Genomic DNA, 19,604 nt, shown 5'->3' on the forward strand with positions numbered 1-19,604 from the left:
AGCCTAGAATACAATTGACACCACTGAGGACCCATGTTGCAAAATTGCCAGAAGAGTTCATCTGTTTCTCAGGGTTGCTTGGAGTTGTGTTGTCTTTATTGTCGCTTAAAGTCATACATCACTGAACATTTAATCCGATTGCTTCCTCATTTTAAATCAAATAATGATTTTGGAAATTAGAACTCATCGCAGGCTCTCCGACAGCTCTTTCCCTCCTTCAGTTTTCCTTCATGTAGCAGACAAGTGGTTTTTGTGAGCAATATTTACGTCACATCCCTGATACAAAACTAACACAATCCAAATGACCGTGATGTCATGATGCGCGATTAATTCACTCGAGAGGCTAGATCGTACTCGGGAAATAAAGGCTTTTATTCGCAACAAGAATGGAGCACACTGCTTAACAATACTATCCCAGACTAAAGGGTCACTAGGAAGTGCAGTGACGGGCGGCACGGTAGCACAGTGGTTAGCACTGCTGCTTCACAGCTCCAGGGTCCCGGGTTCGATTCCCGGCTCGGGTCACTGTCTGTGTGGAGCTTGCACATTCTCCTTGTGTCTGTGTGGGTTTCCTCCGTGTGCTCCGGTTTCCTCCCACAGTCCAAAGATGTGCGGGTTAGGTTGATTGGCCAGGTTAAAAATTGCCCCTTAGAGTCCTGAGGTGCGTAGGTTAGAGGGATTAGCGGGTAAATAGAACCATAGAACCATAGAAAATTTACAGCTCAGAAACAGGCCTTTTGGCCCTTCTTGTCTGTGCCGAACCATTTTATGCCTAGTCCCACTGACCTGCACTTGGACCATATCCCTCCACACCCCTCTCATCCATGAACCCGTCCAAGCTTTTCTTAAATATTAAAAGTGACCCCGCATTTACCACTTTATCCGGCAGCTCATTCCACACTCCCACCACTCTCTGCGTGAAGAAGCCCCCCCTAATATTCCCTTTAAACTTTTCTCCTTTCACCCTTAACCCATGCCCTCTGGTTTTTTTCTCCCCTAGCCTCAGCGGAAAAAGCCTGCTTGCCTTCACTCTATCTATACCCATCAAAATCTTATACACCTCTATCAAATCTCCCCTCAATCTTCTACGCTCCAGGGAATAAAGTCCCAACCTATTCAATCTCTCTCTGTAACTCAGCTTCTCAAGTCCCGGCAACATCCTTGTGAACCTTCTCTGCACTCTTTCAATCTTATTTACATCCTTCCTGTAACTAGGTGACCAAAACTGTACACAATACTCCAAATTCGGCCTCACCAATGCCTTATATAACCTTACCATAACACTCCAACTTTTATACTCGATACTCCGATTTATAAAGGCCAATGTACCAAAGGCACTCTTTACGACCCTATCCACCTGTGACGTCACTTTTAGGGAACTCTGTACCTGTATTCCCAGATCCCTCTGTTCAACTGCACTCTTCAGAGTCCTACCATTTACCCTGTACGTTCTACTTTGATTTGTCCTTCCAAAGTGCAATATCTCACACTTTTCTGCGTTAAATTCCATTTGCCATTTTTCAGCCCATTTTTCTAGTTGGTCCAAACCCCTCTGCAAGCTTTGAAAACCTTCCTGTATATGTAGGGATATGGGGGTAGGGCCTGGGTGGGATTGTGGTCGGTGCAGACTCGATGGGCCGAATGGCCTCCTTCTGCACTGTAGGGTTTCTATGATTTCTATGATTTCTTTATACTCCTATAGGAAGGCGGAGCCAAACGGAGTGTACCACAGTACAATGCTAACAGGTGGAACACCCCAACAGTAACAAGAGTAACATATGTACAAGTACCCATAGTGATAACCATCTATGGTTCAGTACTCATAGTGGTAACCATCTATGGTTCACCACATGTCAGTGAGAAATTAAATCGGGCATGTAAGCCTGACAACAGATAGAATTTAGTGCCCTCTCCCCAGGTGAGTTCGGTGGCCATGGTGGTGGTTGGGGGCGGGGGGGGATATTTAATCAGATGGGAAGGGTGATGCATCAGGACCCCGTTACCTTTGACCTCTGCTCCAGTTAGGTCCAAGTGAGAAAGATTTGTGGATGGCCTTCCTGTCCCACCACCAATTGAAACCCTTAAGAGGGCAATTAATGCTTATTTAAGGACCTCATCCCAACGCCACTGGTATTCACACCGCATTTGGAACAGTGGGAATGAGGAAGGGGTGGGGCAGTGGGCTGACACCCAGGAAGAACAGAGGAGGATGCTGGGTGTGAGGAGGTGGGCTGGGTGGAAGACCTACCTCGGGGCTCTGATACTGTGTCCAAAGTTTAGAAATAAAGATTATTACATCAATCATCCCTCCAACCCTTGCTCCACATATGCCTCATTCCCTCACTCACTCAAAGGACCTTAGTTAGGCCACACTTGGAATATAATGTTCAATTCTGGTCGCCACACTACCAGAAGGATATGGAGGCTTTGGAGGGAGAACAGAAAAGATTTACCAGGATGTTGCCTGGTACGGAGGGCATTAGCTATGAGGAGAGGTTGGAGAAACTTGGTTTGTTCTCACTGGAAGGACGGAGGTTGAGGGGTGACCTGATAGAAGTCTACAAGATTATGAGGGACATGGACAGAGTGGATAGTCAGAAGCTTTTTCCCAGGGTGGAAGAGTCAATTACTAGGGGGCATAAATTTAAGGTGCGAGGGGCAAGGTTTAATGGAGATTTACAAGGCAAGTTTTTTACACAGAGGGTGGTGGGTGCCCAGAACTCGCTACCGGGGGAGGTAGTGGAAGCAGATACAACAGTGTCTTTTAAGGGGCATCTTGACAAATACATGAATAGGATGGGAATAGAGGGATACGGTCCCAGGAAGGGTAGGGGGTTTCAGTTCAGACGGGCAGCAAGGTCGGTGCAGGCTTGGAGGGCAGAAGGGCCTGTTCCTGTGCTGTAATTTTCTTTGTTCTTTGTTCTAAAGGTGATAAAGAATATTTGCATTTTACGGGAGATACATGAGCAAATAGGGGTAAGTATCGAAGAGATATTTGAAAAGAATGAAGAACGAAGATGAAAGGGCTGAAAAAGATATTTGTGACAGGGCTTTAGCTGTTATGATTTGCTTTGGGGAAAGTCCTGCTGAAAGCACCTCCTCTGTCTGAAGTGTGTTGAAAAAGCTTTCGTAGCCTTTTACCTGAAGAAAACATTACCTGAAGAAAAGCAACTCAGGTTTGGGTGACGAAACAGTCGGTTTTGAGTCTCACTTTAGAAAACCACATCAGTGTAAATTTACTCTGGGAAGTCATGGATTACACTGATGTTTAAAATGAAAACAATTTCTTGGTCTGAGTAATATTTCCTGGATTTTATAGTTAATAATCTATAAGGGGTGTTTTACTATGTACATTTGATAAAAACAGGGAGTTGTTTTGTAAGATTTTTCTAACGGTGTATCTTTTTACCTTGTGTGCTTAAATTTTATCTTTTGTATCAATAAACGTTCTAATTCTTTGAATTTTAAAGGTTATCACTGGAGTCCTGTGCTTTTGTGTTCAGTAGCTATCCCTCCTTGGTTTTTACAATACAAAAACAATTACTATCAACTGATTCAGATTTCAGTCTGAGATGTGGCTTGTTCAACATTGTAAGAAGTCTCACAACACCAGGTTAAAGTCCAACAGGTTTATTTGATAGCACAACCTTTCGGAGTGTTGCTCCTTCCTTAGGTGAGTGAAGAGTTCTGTTCACAAACAGGGCATACATAGACACAGACTCAATTTACAAGATAATGGTTGGAATGCGAGTCTTTGCAGGTACAGACAATGTAAGTGGAGAGCGGGTTAAGCACAGGTTAAAGAGATGTGTATTGTCTCAAGCCAGGACAGTTGGTGAGATTTTGAAAGCCTAGGCAAGTCATGGGGGTTACAGATAGTATGACATGAACCCAAGATCCCCTTTGAGGCCGTCCTCATGTGTGCGGAACTTGGCTATCAGTTTCTGCTCAGCGATTCTGCGTTGTCGTGTGTCGTGAAGGCCACCTTAGAGAATGCTTACCCAAAGATCAGAGGCTGAATGCCCTTGACTGCTGAAGTGTCCCCCAACAGTTGCGTTGTGCTTGGGTGACTTTCGGGGCTGTCTTGTGAGTGTGGCTGATGAATCTGGCATTGACGCACATCCTGACAGCTTGGGCATACATGTCGAGTTGAGGGCAGCGGCCTTCCGGAGGAGTCCAATTCGACTCTTTCCTCTTCTGTTGCTGCACCGCGGATCCCTCTGTCAGCTGTTCCGGTTCATTGGCTGTCTCATTGGGTTCACTGTTGGCCTCTTGGGGTTTGTGGTAGAACCCATATGAGAACACCATCCACCAGGTACACGGTACATACTCTTGTCTACCTGATACGCTGCGGGAAAGGATGTCCTGAAGCATGGTACGTTGGGGAGACCATGCAGACGCTACGACAACGGATGAATGAACACGCTCAACAATCACCAGGCAGGAGTGTTCCCTTCCAGTCGGGGAGCACTTCAGCAGTCAAGGGCATTCTGATCTTCGGGTAAGCGTTCTCCAAGGTGGCCTCCACGATACATAACAACGCAGAATCGCCGAGCAGAAACTGATAGCCAAATTCCACATGCATGAGGACAGCCTCAACTGGGATGTTGGGTTCATGTCACACTACCTGTAACCCCCATAACTTGCTTGGGTTTGCAAAATCTCACTAACTGTCCTGGCTGGAGACAATTCCCACCTCTTTAACCTGTGCTTAACACTCTCTCCACTCGCATTGTCTATACTTGTAAAGACTTGATTACCTGTAAAGACTCGCATTCCAACCATTATCTTGTAAATTGAGTCTGTGTCTATGTATGCCCTGTTTGTGAACACACAAATCTTGTTGACCTTGCCTGATTGCATTGATATTTTCTCGGCACACCATTTTAACCTCTTTAGTAATATATTCCAGCAATTTTCCTTTGACAGACAAATTCAATTTCCCGATGACAGATTCCAGGAATTCATCCTCCACAGCATTAGGGCTAATTACGTTTACCCGGTCTGTATGTGGATTGAAGCCCTCCATAATTACTATATTACCCTTGTAACATACATCTCTAATATCCTGATTAAACCATGGCCTACATTACCACTGCTGTTTGGTGGTCTATGAACAACTCCTACCAATGCTTGTTGCCCTTTAGCTCTGCCCAAACTGATTCCAAGCCTTCATCTTCCGATCTAAGATCCTCTCTTGCCAATGCACTGATCTTATCTGTATTAACAGCGCTACCCCACCTCCTTTCCACTTTTGCTTATTCTTCCTAAATGTTGAATACCGTTGACCAAGGTCATCCTGCAACCATGTTTCTGTAATGGCATTTCAATCATACCCGTTTACTTCCATTTGTGCCATCAATTCACCTACCTTGCTGCGAAATCTGTGTGCATTCAGATAGTGTGCCTTTAAATTTTCTATTTTCACAATCTCTATCCGCTGGCACACTCTTAGGCTTATATAAAAGCAAATTACTGCGGCTGCTGGAATCTGAAACCAAAAGAGAAAACGTTGGGAGATCTCAGCACGTCTGGCAGCATCTGTAAGGAGAGAAAAGAGCTGATGTTTTGAGTCCAGATGACTCTTTGTCAAAGCTAAAAGGCATAGAAAGTGGGAGATGTTTATACTGTGGGGTGAGGGAAAGGAAGATGAATCATAGCCACAAAAACAAGGGGAAAGGCTGCTAATGGCAGCCCATAGAGAGAGTAGAAGGTGTGAAAGGCCTTTTCCATTTGGTCCTTCACACCTTCTATTCTCTCTATGCACTCCATTAACAGCCTTTCCCCTTGTTTTTGTGGCTATGACTCATCTTTCATTCCCTCACCCTGCAGTATAAATATCTCCCACTTTCTGTGCTTAAGTTTGTATGCTCTGTTCCTTCCTATCACACTCGATCATCAATTCCCTTATTGCTATCTTGCTCTCTTCCCTTGTCTTCTCTCTTCAATTTATCACATTATCCTTCGCCTAATCCCTTGTCACCGCTATTTAGTTTGAAGCTCTCTACAACCTGCCACCTCCATTAAATGCTGCCCAGCAAATCAGTTTCCCACAGAGCAACTTAAATTAAATTTATACTCCTGCTATGTTTAATGTCACCTAGCTTCTCGATTTATCTTCCAGGTTATTCTCACTTCATTTCACTACAATCCTGGAAACATCTTTGATCTCGGTTTCTCAATTTGAAAAAAAAAGCAATTCTTTGCAGGATCTTGGTCAATGCTAACATTCCTGATGCAACAGGATTAATTCAAGATGATATCTAAGTGTTTGTTCAGTGTCCTGGATTCTGCCAGATCTTTGTCTTTCATTGTAAGTTCATAAGTTCATAGGATATAGGAGCAGAATTAGGCTATTCGGCCCATCAAGTCCACTCCGCCATTTGATCATGGCTGATGTGCTCCTTGTCCTTATTTTCCTACCTTCTCCCCATAACCCTTCAACCCATTACCAATTAAAAATCTGTTTAACTCTTCCTTAAATTTACTCACTGTCTCAGCATCCACCGCACTTCGAGGTAGCAAATTCCACAGATTCACAACCCTTTGGGAGAAGTAGTTTCTCTTCAGCTCTGTTTTAAATTTGCTTGTTCTAAGACTATGACCTCTCATTCTAGAATGCCTCACAAGAGGAAGAACCCTCATTCATTATAATTGATTTTGCAGCAATGTGTACCCTCTACACGATTCACTGCAGGGACTCATCAATCCTCCTAAGACAGGACCTTCCAAACCCATGACCGCTACCATCTCAAAGGGTAACGGCAGCAGAGGTATGGGAACACCAACACCCGGAGGTTCCCCTCCAAGCCACTCACCATCCTGACTTGGAAATATATATATCCTCTACTGTCGCTGGGTCAAAATCCTGGAACTTTCTCTCGAGCAGCACTGTGAGTGTGCCTACACCACATGGTCTGCGGCAGCTCACCACCACCTTCTCATGGGCAATTAGGGTTGGGCAGCGAATGCTGGCTTAGCCAGCAAAGCCCACATCCCTTGAATGAACAAGTACAGTGAGGAGAGATTTCAGACAAGGGAACAGCTCCCGATTCCAAATCTGTGAAGCTAATCTTGTGGAATTGTCTGAATATTGCTTCAGCCTTAGACCTAATATTTTAAAACACACATAGGGAGACAGATTTACGGTAATTGGCAAAAGGGAAGTTGAGAAGATTATTTGAATGCAGCTAGTTGTTTTCATCTGGAATGCGCTGTGTGAAGGGATAATGGAAACAGATTCAACAATAACTAGCTGAGGGAATAGGATCAATGGTTGAAGGAGAAAGATCTGCCGGACTGTAGAGCAAATGTACAATGTGGAACTAATTGTATAACACTTTCAAAGAGCGAGCACGGGCACGATGGATAGAATAGCCTCCTCTGTGCTGTAAAAGTCTATGATTTTATGTAAAGAAGGACTTGCATTTATATAACCTCAGGAAATGCCATACTTTCATAGCCAATGAAGTACATTTGGAGTTTAGTCACTGTTGTGATGCAGGAACTGTAGGCTGTACTAGCCTCAATATGCTCTCTCTGTATTATAACATAGATTTTGCTCCACTGGAAGGTGTGATTTGGCCAATTATTTTCTCTCATGCCTAATGCTACATGGTTTGATTCCATAGGCAGACCAGGCTCTGGGCTGCCGCAGGGATTCTCCTAGTCTCCTGCCCAGCATGTTTTTAATGCATGATAATCATGCTGTCCCTTCCAACCCCAACTGACCCAGTAAGATGGACCTGGGTCTCCACATGGCTGGGAAATCAGTCAGAAGTCTCATACCAAGCCTGCAGGGACAAACAAAAGATAATTAGCTCTTATTCACCGGAGTAAAGAGATAAAATGTTCAAAATGCTTATCAGGTGTATCAGCTGCTGAGAGAGTAAGATGGGTTAATCGTCACGAGGACTGTTACGGTCAGGTGAAAAATCTTTCATGGTACTTCCCAATGCAAAGAGGGAAGAAAATCTGAAATTGTTAGCAAAAAACTATTATAAATAATATCCTGCAAATAGCAGTCAGAAATATTTTGTTGCACGTTGTCCTTGGTGCTATGAAGCTATTTCTTCTGTGATAGTTCTTGAAGGATCCCACTCAAAGCATACCTTTCTCTTGCAGCCACTGTTGGGTGGGTTCTGTGTAAAACACCAGTGTTTTCAACATTCAGCTCAGATTTCCAGGAATCAGAGTTTTCTTTTTCACTCACTTTCAAGGTCTGATCTTCCGAAATCAAAAGCCCGTTCATTCTTGATGTCTAACAATATCAAAATCTTATAGCAGAATTATAGCCTTGGAATTTACTCCCAGCTGATGCATTCTCTGTTCCTAACATTCCCAAGCAATGTGATACCTCGTTGATAACTAAGGTAAAAGCCATGTGTCAATATTCCGAAAGACATTCCTTTGCATGTTATTGACTTTCATGAGAAAAATAACTGGCCTTCACTCCCAGGAAAGTGTAGTTACTTTAGCATTGCTTAAAAAGAAGATTCATGTAGTCAAAGCTTTTTGTCTTCCATTCATCAGGACAATCCGTAAGAATCATTGAATCGTGCCTGCACTGACAACAATCCCACCCTATCCCCGTAACCCCATATATTTACCCTGCTAATCCCCCTAAAACTAGAGTCAATTTAACATGGCCAATCAACCTAACCTGCACATCTTTGGAGTGTGGGAGGAAACCGGAGCACCCGGAGGAAACCCACGCAGACAACGTTCAAACTCCAGTCAGGCAGTGACCCCAAGCCGGGAATCGAACCCGGGTCCCTGGCGCTGTGAGGCAGCAGTGCTAACCACTGTGCCACCGTGCCGCCCCACCAAAAATGCCAAACGTAAAGCGAACAACAATTTATACTGCATGAGAAAAGTATTTTGATTGTTTGGCAAGTGGACCCTGATTGGTAGAGGTGCTGCCATGGAGACTGCACCAGTTAACCGATGACTGACAATTAATTGCCAAGCTTTGTTTAAATTCAAACCAAAGAAGTTGACTCTGATTGGTCAAGGCATTGCCCTGGGGAATAAAGGGGAGAATAGCTGTCACCTATTTTGTTGTGCTGGAACAGGCACAATGTGTGTACATAGGATAATTAATTTATATTAAGGTCTAACTTCCTCTGGCAATATTTGGATTAACATGCTTGTGTAAAAGTCCTTTGTGCTCTGTCTTAATACAGTTCATTTCTTTTGAACAGGTTAATGACTGTGTTAAGAGAGAGCACAAAGATCTTTTACACAAGCATGTTAATCCAAACACTGACAGAGGAAGCTAAACTTTAATATAAATTAATTGTCCTTTGCACACATTGTGCCTGTATCAGCTAAACAAAATAGGTGACAGCTATTCTCTCTGTCTGCCAAGATCAGGGCCCTGTGTATTAATATATGTGGCTTTTAGCATGTGTAACTGAGCCACACTCCAAGCCTGACTGATATCCCTAAATTGGTTGTCAGTGTTATTCTCAGCGCAATCAGGATTGTTTAGCAAATGCTGTCCAATTGCGGAATCACATCTAAAGCATCCAGTTAGTCCCCTCCTTGCTTACAGCAGCATCTGTGCTTTGCAATTCTTCTCTCAATCGCTGACCATGCAACCTGCCATCTCAATCTGCAAACCTATAAAAGCACAACTGCAAATCCTGCTTATCGATACTCTGCAACTAATAACATTAAACTGAAACAGATCAGTACTAGGTTATTTAAGCAATAAGCCAGGAACTCAGAATATATGGGACATTAAATGACTTCTGATTGCTAAACAGCCGCACGGTTGCATCTAGGGGCTGTTTAATAGTGAGGGATTGGCAAATGTACTATTATAATTATCCTTTAATATGAAAAGACAGATGACAAGGCTTTCGTAAGGAGAGAAAAGAACTGATGTTTCCAGATGACCCTTTGTCAAAGCTTTGACAAAGGGTCATCTGGACTCGAAACGTCAGCTCTTTTCTCTCCTTACAGATGCTGCCTAGACCTGCTGAGATTTTCCAGCATTTTCTCTTTTGGTTTCAGATTCCAGCACCGCAGTAATTTGCTTTTATATTATTGAAAAGGCTTTGCGCTGTTTATCACTGGGAAATTTATCCTGCCACATTGGACTATATTTTAGAGAATGACTTATTTGACCTGGGCCTAATATGAAGGTTGCTATCAGCCCAGGCCTACACCCTCCCCAAACCTGTCTCTCCCCACCACAGGGGCTAGCAGGAATTTCCACTGGCACCCCAGCTGGACAACAACCCTATGTCGCAAAACTAGCCTCAGGATGTCAAGGTGCAAATTACCTCATAGTAGTTTGCCACCATGGCTTTATCCAATCAGAACAAAGGAGAAATGAATGACTTGTGTTCTGAGTGTACCTATCACTAGTTTAGACATTCAATGGCATTACCATTGTTGAATTTCTGGATGCCTCCCACCCTGCATCAACTTTCTGGGGGTCACCATTGACCAGAAACTGAACTGGACAGCCACATAAATACTGTGGCTACAAGAGCAAGTCAGAGGTTGGGGATTCTGTGGAGGGTAACTCACGTCCTGACTCCCCAAAGCCTGTCCACTATCTACAAGGCACAAGTCAGGAGTTTGATGGAATACTCTCCACTTACTTGGTTGAGTGCAGTTCCAACAACACTTCATAGAATAGAATCCCTACAGTGCAGAAGGAGGCCATCTGGCCCATTGAGCCTACACTAGCCAGTTCCACCCAGGCTCTATCCCCGTAACCTCACTTATTTACCTTGCGAATCCCTCTGACACTAAGGGATAATTTAGCATGGCCAATCCACCTAACCTTCACATCTTTGGACTGAGGGAGGAAACCAGAGCACCCAGAGGAAACTCACACAAACACGGAGAGAATGTGCAAACTCCATACAGACAGTTACCCAAGGCCGGAATTGAACCTGTGACCAAGGGCGCTATGAAAATGTAGTGCTAACCATTGTGCCAACGTGCCGCCGTTTGTGTCCTTTCTTTGATTTATAGACTATATTATTTAAGTCATCGGCCCAGATATTCGGCCGTGGGGTGGGAGTGTGGAATCGGGGGAATGGAAAAAGTCCAAAACTTGGAGCTCCTTTCGCTTCGCCCACTGGATGTTTGGCAGAAACCTGTTTGGAGTCCCGTTGGGGTTCAATCACCTGTCCATTCTTGACACACTTCTTAGGTTGAAGAACAATAAGAAGCGAATATAGAGGAGACTTCAAGCTTTACTCTGGCTGTGCACTTGGAAAGGTCCACATAAAATTCCTTTCTGTCCAAGATTAACATGGTCATTAACCTGTTCAAAAGAAATGAACTGTATTAAGGCAGAGCACAAAGGACTTTTCCACAGCATGTTAATCCCAGAGGAAGTTAAACTTTAGTATAAATTAATTGTCCTATAAGCAGTATTGGGACTGCCTGATTTTTCATTAGTTTCTGTCCCAAAACCCACATGAACAATAATCTTCCCCTGTATGGGTGGATTATTTTAATTGGAAAAAATAAAAATTGTTTTCATGTTTTCATTTGGAATCTGGTGCTGTATTAACTGCCCAAAATCAAACCATTAATATCACATCAATCAATATGGACATTATAATAAATATGTTATCCCAATTTAAAAATATGCCTTAAATGCTTATAACTACATTCTCAGAGGTGATCTTCATATCTCCCAATTTCTACTCATCGTGGCCTTAGGATTCCAATCCAGTTTCACATGGTTAAATCTACAGTTTCCCATTAATGAAACAAAAACAATTTAAATTTCAATCGCTCCTTTAATAGAATAAAACATTCCAATGTGCTTCAAAGGACGATTATGAAATAAACGATGACACTAAATCATGAAGGAGATATTAGGGAAGATGACAGACAGCTTGGTCAAGGTGATAGGCACTAAGGAGTATCTTAAATGAGGAAAGCAAGCAGGACAGGCATAGAGGTGTAGAGAGAGTTCCAGTGCTGTTGGTGTTGGTTCTACTGGTGTTGGTGTTGCTGGCGTTGGTGCTGCTGGTGTTGGTTCTACTGGTGTTGGTATTGCTGGGGTTGGTGCTGCTGGTGTTGGTGCTGCTGGTGTTGGTTCTACTTGTGTTGGTGTTGCTGGCGTTGGTGTTGCTGGTGTTGGTTCTACTGGTGTTGGTGTTGCTGGCGTTGGTGCTGCTGGTGTTGGTGCTGCTGGTGTTGGTTCTACTGGTGTTGCTGTCACTGATGTTTCTGCTGCTGGTCCTGCTGCTGCGGCTGCTGCTGATGTTTCTGCTGCAGGCCATATTGCTACTCGTTCTTTTGCAATCCAAGGCACCAAGGCACCAGCCGTCCTGCTGTATCTCAGGAAAAGTACTTTCCCACTTGTAGGTGAGAAAGTAGCTGTAAGTGCTGAGTATTTATTGCAGTACTTTCATGGGGTCTAATCACATGTCGATGTTCTCACTCTGCTTTCACTGATGCCTTTCAGCAAGTCTGGGAAACCCATGGATGAAAAATTAACCTTAAAATTGTGTTAAAATATCACTCTGTTTGAGTGATCGCTGTATGTTAATAGGTAGTCATGATGTGGAGATGCCGGTGTTGGACTGGGGTGAACACAGTAAGAGTTTTAACAACACCAGGTTAAAGGCCAACAGGTTTATTTGGTAGCAAACACCATTAGCTTTTGGAGCGCTGCTCCTTCATCAGATGGAGTGGAAATGTGGAAATGTGCATCTCTAAAGGTGATGGGACAAGTTGTGAAGGCTTTTATGAAAACACACAGGATTCTGGGCTTCATAACTAGAAATATAGAAGACTAAAGCAAGGAACCTTTATAACACGCTGGTGAGGCCCTAGTTAGACTGTTGTGTTCAATTCTGGGTACCAAGCTTCAGGAAGAATGGCATGGGCATTGAGGGCACAGAGGAGATTTACTAGAATGATCCCACATTTCCACTCCATCTGACGAAGGAGCAGCACTCCGAAAGCTAATGGTGTTTGCTACCAAATAAACCTGTTGGACTTTAACCTGGTGTTGTTAAAACTCTTACTGTGTTAATAGATAATGCATACCTTCCCGGGGAGCATGTGCATAAACAGTCCAATGTGCTTGACTTAAACATGCAAGTCGGGTGTTTGGAGCCAGTATCACAATGTGGTCACATTTTTGTTGGATTGAATTCGCCGCCCATACCTCCCAAAGCTAAATTCCCACCTCCTTTATCTCCAGTGTGAAGTTCAGTTGATTAACAGAGTAATTTCTAGTTAGCATGGCTGAAAGTGAAGCGTGCAGGCCTCAGATCACAAGGGATATCTTATGGACATTTCTAACCTATCACTTGCTCATGAAATTATTCATGAATGCCCACTCCTTGTGTGAAGTCTTGTCCTTTGGGACAATATCGGGGTGCCATTGTTTTGTTCCCCGTGATTCTATCCCCAAATTCAGAGGGTCATTTTCTACCTTCTGCACCAAGCAGGTTGTCTCCCCTTACTGGATGCTCATGTTGGGAGTTCAAGTCTGCACTGCACCCTATTTGCTGGCCGTTCAAAGTAAATTATGCACATAACCAAGTTGGCACAATATATTGTATCCATCATTGAACAGGTATTGGTGGTTCTCTGAAGCCTCCAAGCTCCAGAGGCCCCAGTATCCTCTATTCTCCTTTCCCACCAAAAAACATCAGAGGTTGTGCTTGAATAGATCCACTGATTGGGGCTGGACACAGAAAGCCAATAGTTGACATGATCTGGATCTTTAAATGATTGATTGGAATATAGCAGCTTATGGGACTTGAGTATACGGGGATAATTGCAAAGTTTGTGGATGACACAAAACTCAGAAATACTATAAAGAGTGAGAAGGATCGTAAAAGGAGGACATGGACTGCTGAAATTGGCTGTCGCATGTCAGCTAGAATTTAATGGAGAGAAGTGTGACGTGATTTATTTTGGTACAGGGAACGAGAAGAGGCAATATAAATGAAATAGAGAGGGTGCAGGAAGAGAGCGACTCGGGGTACACGCATACATGTCTCTAAAGGTGATGGGACAAGTTGTGAAGGCTTTTACGAAAACACACAGGATCCTGGGCTTCATAACTAGAAATATAGAAGACTAAAGCAAGGAACCTTTATAACACGCTGGTGAGGCCCTAGTTAGACTGTTGTGTTCAATTCTGGGTACCAAGCTTCAGGAAGAATGGTATGGGCATTGAGGGCACAGATGTGGGGGTAGGGCCTGGATGGGATTGTGGTCGGTGCAGACTCGATGGGCCGAATGGCCTCCTTCTGCACTGTAGGGTTTCTGTGATTCTGTGATTCTGTGAGAGGAGATTTACTAGAATGATCCCACACATGAAACAATCAGTTATGTGCAGAGACTAGGGAAGCATGGATTTTTCTCTTTAGGATAGCAAAGTTTAAGGGAAAATTTGACAGAGATGTTTAAAGTCATGAGTGGCCTTGATCCAGTAAACAAGGAAACTTTTTACAGTGGCAGAATGGTCAGTTACTGTATGACACCTGGGTTTCCTCTGGGTACTCCAGTTTCTTTCAACACTCCAAGGATGTGTGGGTTTCATTGATTGGCTGTGCTAAATTGTCCCTTCGTGTCAGGGGGATTAGCAGGGTAAATACATGGGATTGCGGGGATAGGGCCTGGGGTGGGATTGTTGTCGGTGCAGACTCGATGGGCCAAAATGGCCTCCTTCTGCACTGCAGGGATTCTATTGTTCTATGATTCTGTGACACAGATTTGAGATAATTGACAAAAGAACCAGAGACTGTGTGAAGAAAAATAAATTACACAAGTGAGTGGATTGTTAAGATCAAGAGTGCATCACCTTGGCATGGCAATTGAAGCAGATTCAAAAGGAACTTTCAAAAAGCAATCGAATAAATGCATGAAGGGGGAAGGCTCACAGGTCTATGGGGAAAGAGCAAGGGAGTGTGGCTAACTGTATAACTCTTTCAGAGCAACAGTATGATGTGCCGAAAGGCCTTCTCCAGCTGTGTCCTTCTATGATTGGATGCTTCATTTTACCTGTACTCACAGAACTGAAGGGATAAGCAAAAAATTAATTCAGTTGTGGTTAGACACGAGGAGGATTTGGATACATAAAATAGGCCCTGATCAAAATATAATTGAAGTTGTATGTTCGACGTTTATGTACATAGTTTAGTTTGTTTATTAGTGTCACAAGTAAGCTTACATTAACACTGCAATGAAGTTACTGTGAAAATCCTCTAGTCGCCACACTCCGGCGCCTGTTCAGATACACTGAGGGAGAATTTAGCATGGCCAATGCACCCAACCAGCACGTCTTTCGGCCTGTTGGAGGAAACCGGGACACGCGGAGGAAACGCACACAGAATGTGCAGACTCCACACAGGCAGTGACCCAAGCCAGGAATGGGACCCATGTCCCTGGCGCTGTGAGGCAGCAATGCTGACCACTGTGCCACCGTGCCACTCTCATAGATCGCCCGAGGCGGCAGCCACCTTTAAAGTTGTTTGAAGGGGCTGCTCCTCAATTGTTGGTTGCACTTCAGCTCCACCTTCTTAGTCTTTGGTCACCCGGTGGGAAGGAATGAGGGCGAGGAAGGAGGAGGAGGGAGTTGGGCCTGCTCCTGGGCCTGGCCATAAACTGGTTCTGGCAGTGGGCAGTCGAGGGAGGTAATCCGACCCGATTGTCTGCCCCACTACCATGGCTGCGTCCATGGCTGGGTGGCCTTGGAGAGGGAGCATGATGTGTCCACTGGCACGCTTCAGGCCTTCCGCAACCAGTGGGCTCCACAGGGGTTGGGGAGCATCAACACCCCAGGAATGACATTTTGATTTAATTTATTAAGTTTCCTTTTGATGTTTTAATTTAGTTAGTGCCCCACCAAGGCTGCCACCCCTGTAATTTTTTGTTTCATTTATTGATTATTGTTTTGATAGAGTATAAATAGGAGAAAATGATATTTTAATTTGATTTTGTAAGTTTCCTTTGAAGTGTCAATCCTTTGTTGCAATGTCCCACTGGGTGCTGTCACCTCCCTCTCATTAATCTGGTTTATTGATTTCTGTTTTATCAAACGAGAATACAACACAATACAATGAATATTGCATTGCTAACCTGTTTGAAAATAGATTTATGTTGAAGAATGAGATTGAAGTTTAGCACAGGGTCAAGCCGTGCACTTCCCCACCACCCCTCCGCACCCCCCGCCCTCCACCCCCCCGCCCCCCCCCCCCCCCCCAACCCCAGCAGTGAAAAATGAAAGATCCTGCATTGAGCAGAATGCACCAGGTCAGAGTCAAATCAAGTGAATTGCAGAATTCCATAGGTATTGCAGGAAATATCCCAGGAAATCACAGTCTGAGGCTTTTTAAATTATGAAGGGGTTTGATCGAGTAGACGTAGAGAAAATGCTGCTAATTCTGGGAGTTCAAATTTACAGGTCATAAATATTAGATAGTCACTAATAATTCCAATTCAGGAGAAACTTCTTTACCCAGAGAATGGTTAGAATGGGGAACTTGCTACCATATGCAGAAATTGAGATGACTAGGATAGATACACTTAAGTGGAAGTGGAGAAAGAAATTGAAGCATATGTTGATAGGGTAAGATGAAGCAGGTGGCTTATGTGGAATATAAATATGGGCATGGACCTGTTGGGCCAAATGGCCTGTTTTTATGCTGTAAATTTAATGGACCATAGCTTGATTACCTTCAGGAATCAGGAAGAGACTTCACAGGGTTTTAATTTCTTGGTGATTTTACTTATGAAGAGCCATCTTCTTCAGGAGATAGAGCGTAAACCCTGTAATGGACAGATTTCATGCATGACATTACATGAAATATATGACAGACATCAGTGTACAATGAGGATTAAAATAGCCTCTTTCTTTTTGTAATCAAATGAATTTCACTGTAGCTTAGCCCTGTCTTAACAGTCACCCATTTCATGAATCATACCCAAATCCTTTTCTTTATCCACTCCTACTGTCGTTAATGCGCACCCACTCGTTGAGTATAGGTTTCATGTTTCTTGTTCCAATGTGTTTTACTCTGCATTTATCCACATTAAAATTCATCAGACCTTTATATCAGCACAATGCTTGTCAGTAAATCTGAGTATTCTCCCATTTATTTACATTGAGTCACTAATGTAAAAGATAATGCACCATGTTTGTTACTCACTGCTGGATCTCTTTATTTCAGACAAAAATGGCCCAGTGAAATTAACAATGAATCCCTACTTATGGAACTTCGATGACAAAACTATCATCAGTGAAAAGAATTGAAGAGACACATGACATGAACTCATAGAGGATATTGAAGACATCCCCGGAACGCTATCACCTTGCTTGCCACGGAATTGACGCGAGGGTCCGACAACGGAAATCTCCGTTGAACTTGGGCAGGAGTTTCCGGCCTTGCCCAAGTGTGGCCGTAAAATCCCACCCAAACTTCTCTGCATTTTCCCAAAGAAGGGAACAAGGCGAACACCACAGACAAGTTACCGATGAGACAACTTGTTCTTGCTCAGCTCTTTCTCGTCTGATGCAAAAAATATCTCAACTATCTTTTTGGATGTTATTCCCATCTTCAAACTGGACAGAAAAACCTTTAAAAAGAAAGAAGGAAATAAAGATTTGTATTTATGTTGTGACTCACATACCTGCAGAACATCCCAAAACACTCCACAGACAATAAAGTACTTTTGAAGTTATAGTGAGGCACTTCCAGACTTGTTAAACACGAACTTCACACCACAGAATCCCTACAATACAGAAGGAGGCCATTCGGCCCATCGAGTCTGCACTGACCACAATCCCACCCAGGCCCTATTCCCGTAACCCCACACATTTACCCTGCTAATCCCCCTGACACTAGAGTCAATTGAGCATGGCCAATCAACCTAACCTGCACACCTTTGGACTGTGGGAGGAAACCGGAGCACCCGGAGGAAACCCATGCAGACACAGGGAAAATATGCAAACTCCACACAGACAGTTACCCGAGGCCGGAATTAAACCTGGGTCCCTGGCACTGTGAGGCAGCAGTGCTAACCACTATGCCACCATGCCATCATGTCTTCATTCAGAAGGAGGATGTAGGTACAGAATTTGGAGAGAAAGAGTGTGAGATTCTTGAACAGTTTGACATAGGGAGTGAGGAGGTATTGAAAGTTTTGGCAGGCTTAAAAGTGGACAAATCTCCAGGTCAGGATGAGTTGTATCCCAAGCTGCTGTGGGAAGTAAGGGAGGAAATTACAAAGGTTCTGACCCAGTTTTTTAATTCCTCTCTGGCCACAGGGGAGGTGCCAGAGGATTGGAAGATAGCTAATGTGGTTCCACTTTTCAAGGAGGGTGTTAGAGGTAAACCAGGGAATTACAGACCAATGAGTCTCACATCAGTGGTAGGGAAACTAATGGAGAAAATTCTGAAGCAGAGAACTAATCTCCACTTAGAGAGGCAAGGTTTGATCAGGGGTAGTCAGTATGGCTACAAATTTGATTGAAGCTTCCAAGGGGGTGATCGGGTGTGTAGATGAGGGTAGGTGAATAAGATTACGAGGGTATGGACAGGGTGGATAGGAAGAAGCTGTTCCCCTTAGTTCAAGGGCCAATAATGAGTCAGCATAATTTTAAGGTAAGGGGCAGGAGGTTTAGAAGGGATTTGAGGAAAGCATTTTTCACCCAGTAGGTGGTGGGAGTCTGGAATGTTGCTGGCTGGGAGGGTAATAGAGGCAGGAAACCTCAGACCCTTTAAAGTGTATGTGAATGAGCATTTGAAATGTCATAACATTCAAGGCTAATGTGCCAAGTGCTGGAAAGTGGGATTAGTGTAGATTTAGTGTAGTTTTGTTGGTGCAGGCTTGATGGGCTGAAGGGCCTCTCCTGTACTATATGACTCTATGACTTCGTTAGAAGCACAAAAAGTTATTTATTTATAAGAGAAACTGTACAGAGGCCAGCAGTCATGGCCTTACATGTCTTCTACCTAGGGGAGGACCCCCCGCCCCTCGCCCCAGTGATTACCCACTCTGCTTCACAATTGGCCCCCCCAAGCCAGGTGACCCTTTGCAGCTGTGTTACCCTTAAACGGACAATGCCCACAAATCAGCACAGATGTGTAGTCACTGTTGTGATGTAGGAATTGCAGCAACCAATCTGTGCACAGTAACGGGCCACAAGCAGCAATGATTTAATGACCAAATCATCTGTTTAGGTTATGTTGGTTTTAGTGAGGTAGCTAGGGCATAAAGTGTATATTATTTAAAGCTTTAAGAATATATAGACAGCTGGTTGAATCTATAAGTGAAAGATTGTTGGACAATGATTAAATGAGAAGAATAAGCTTTACGATAGAAAACACCCTAATTCAACCAATAACATGATCAGTGTATTTTGGCATCAGACTTACAATCTGAACGAGGGTAATTAGCGACAGGAATTGAAAGCGTTTAAGTTTGTGTACTGGGGGTGTGTTACGTAGGTAGAGGTTCGATATAGTGTTGGACACACATCTTCTCTTATACCTGACTCTGCAATACTCGATCTGGGTGTTGTTCGGTGATGAGAGTTTTTTAAAATGTACATTAACACTGCAATGAAGTTATTGTGAAAATCCCCTAGTCGCCACACT

This window comes from Mustelus asterias, chromosome 2 (genome assembly GCF_964213995.1).
Source record: "Mustelus asterias chromosome 2, sMusAst1.hap1.1, whole genome shotgun sequence".
Taxonomy (NCBI): Eukaryota; Metazoa; Chordata; class Chondrichthyes; order Carcharhiniformes; family Triakidae; genus Mustelus; species Mustelus asterias.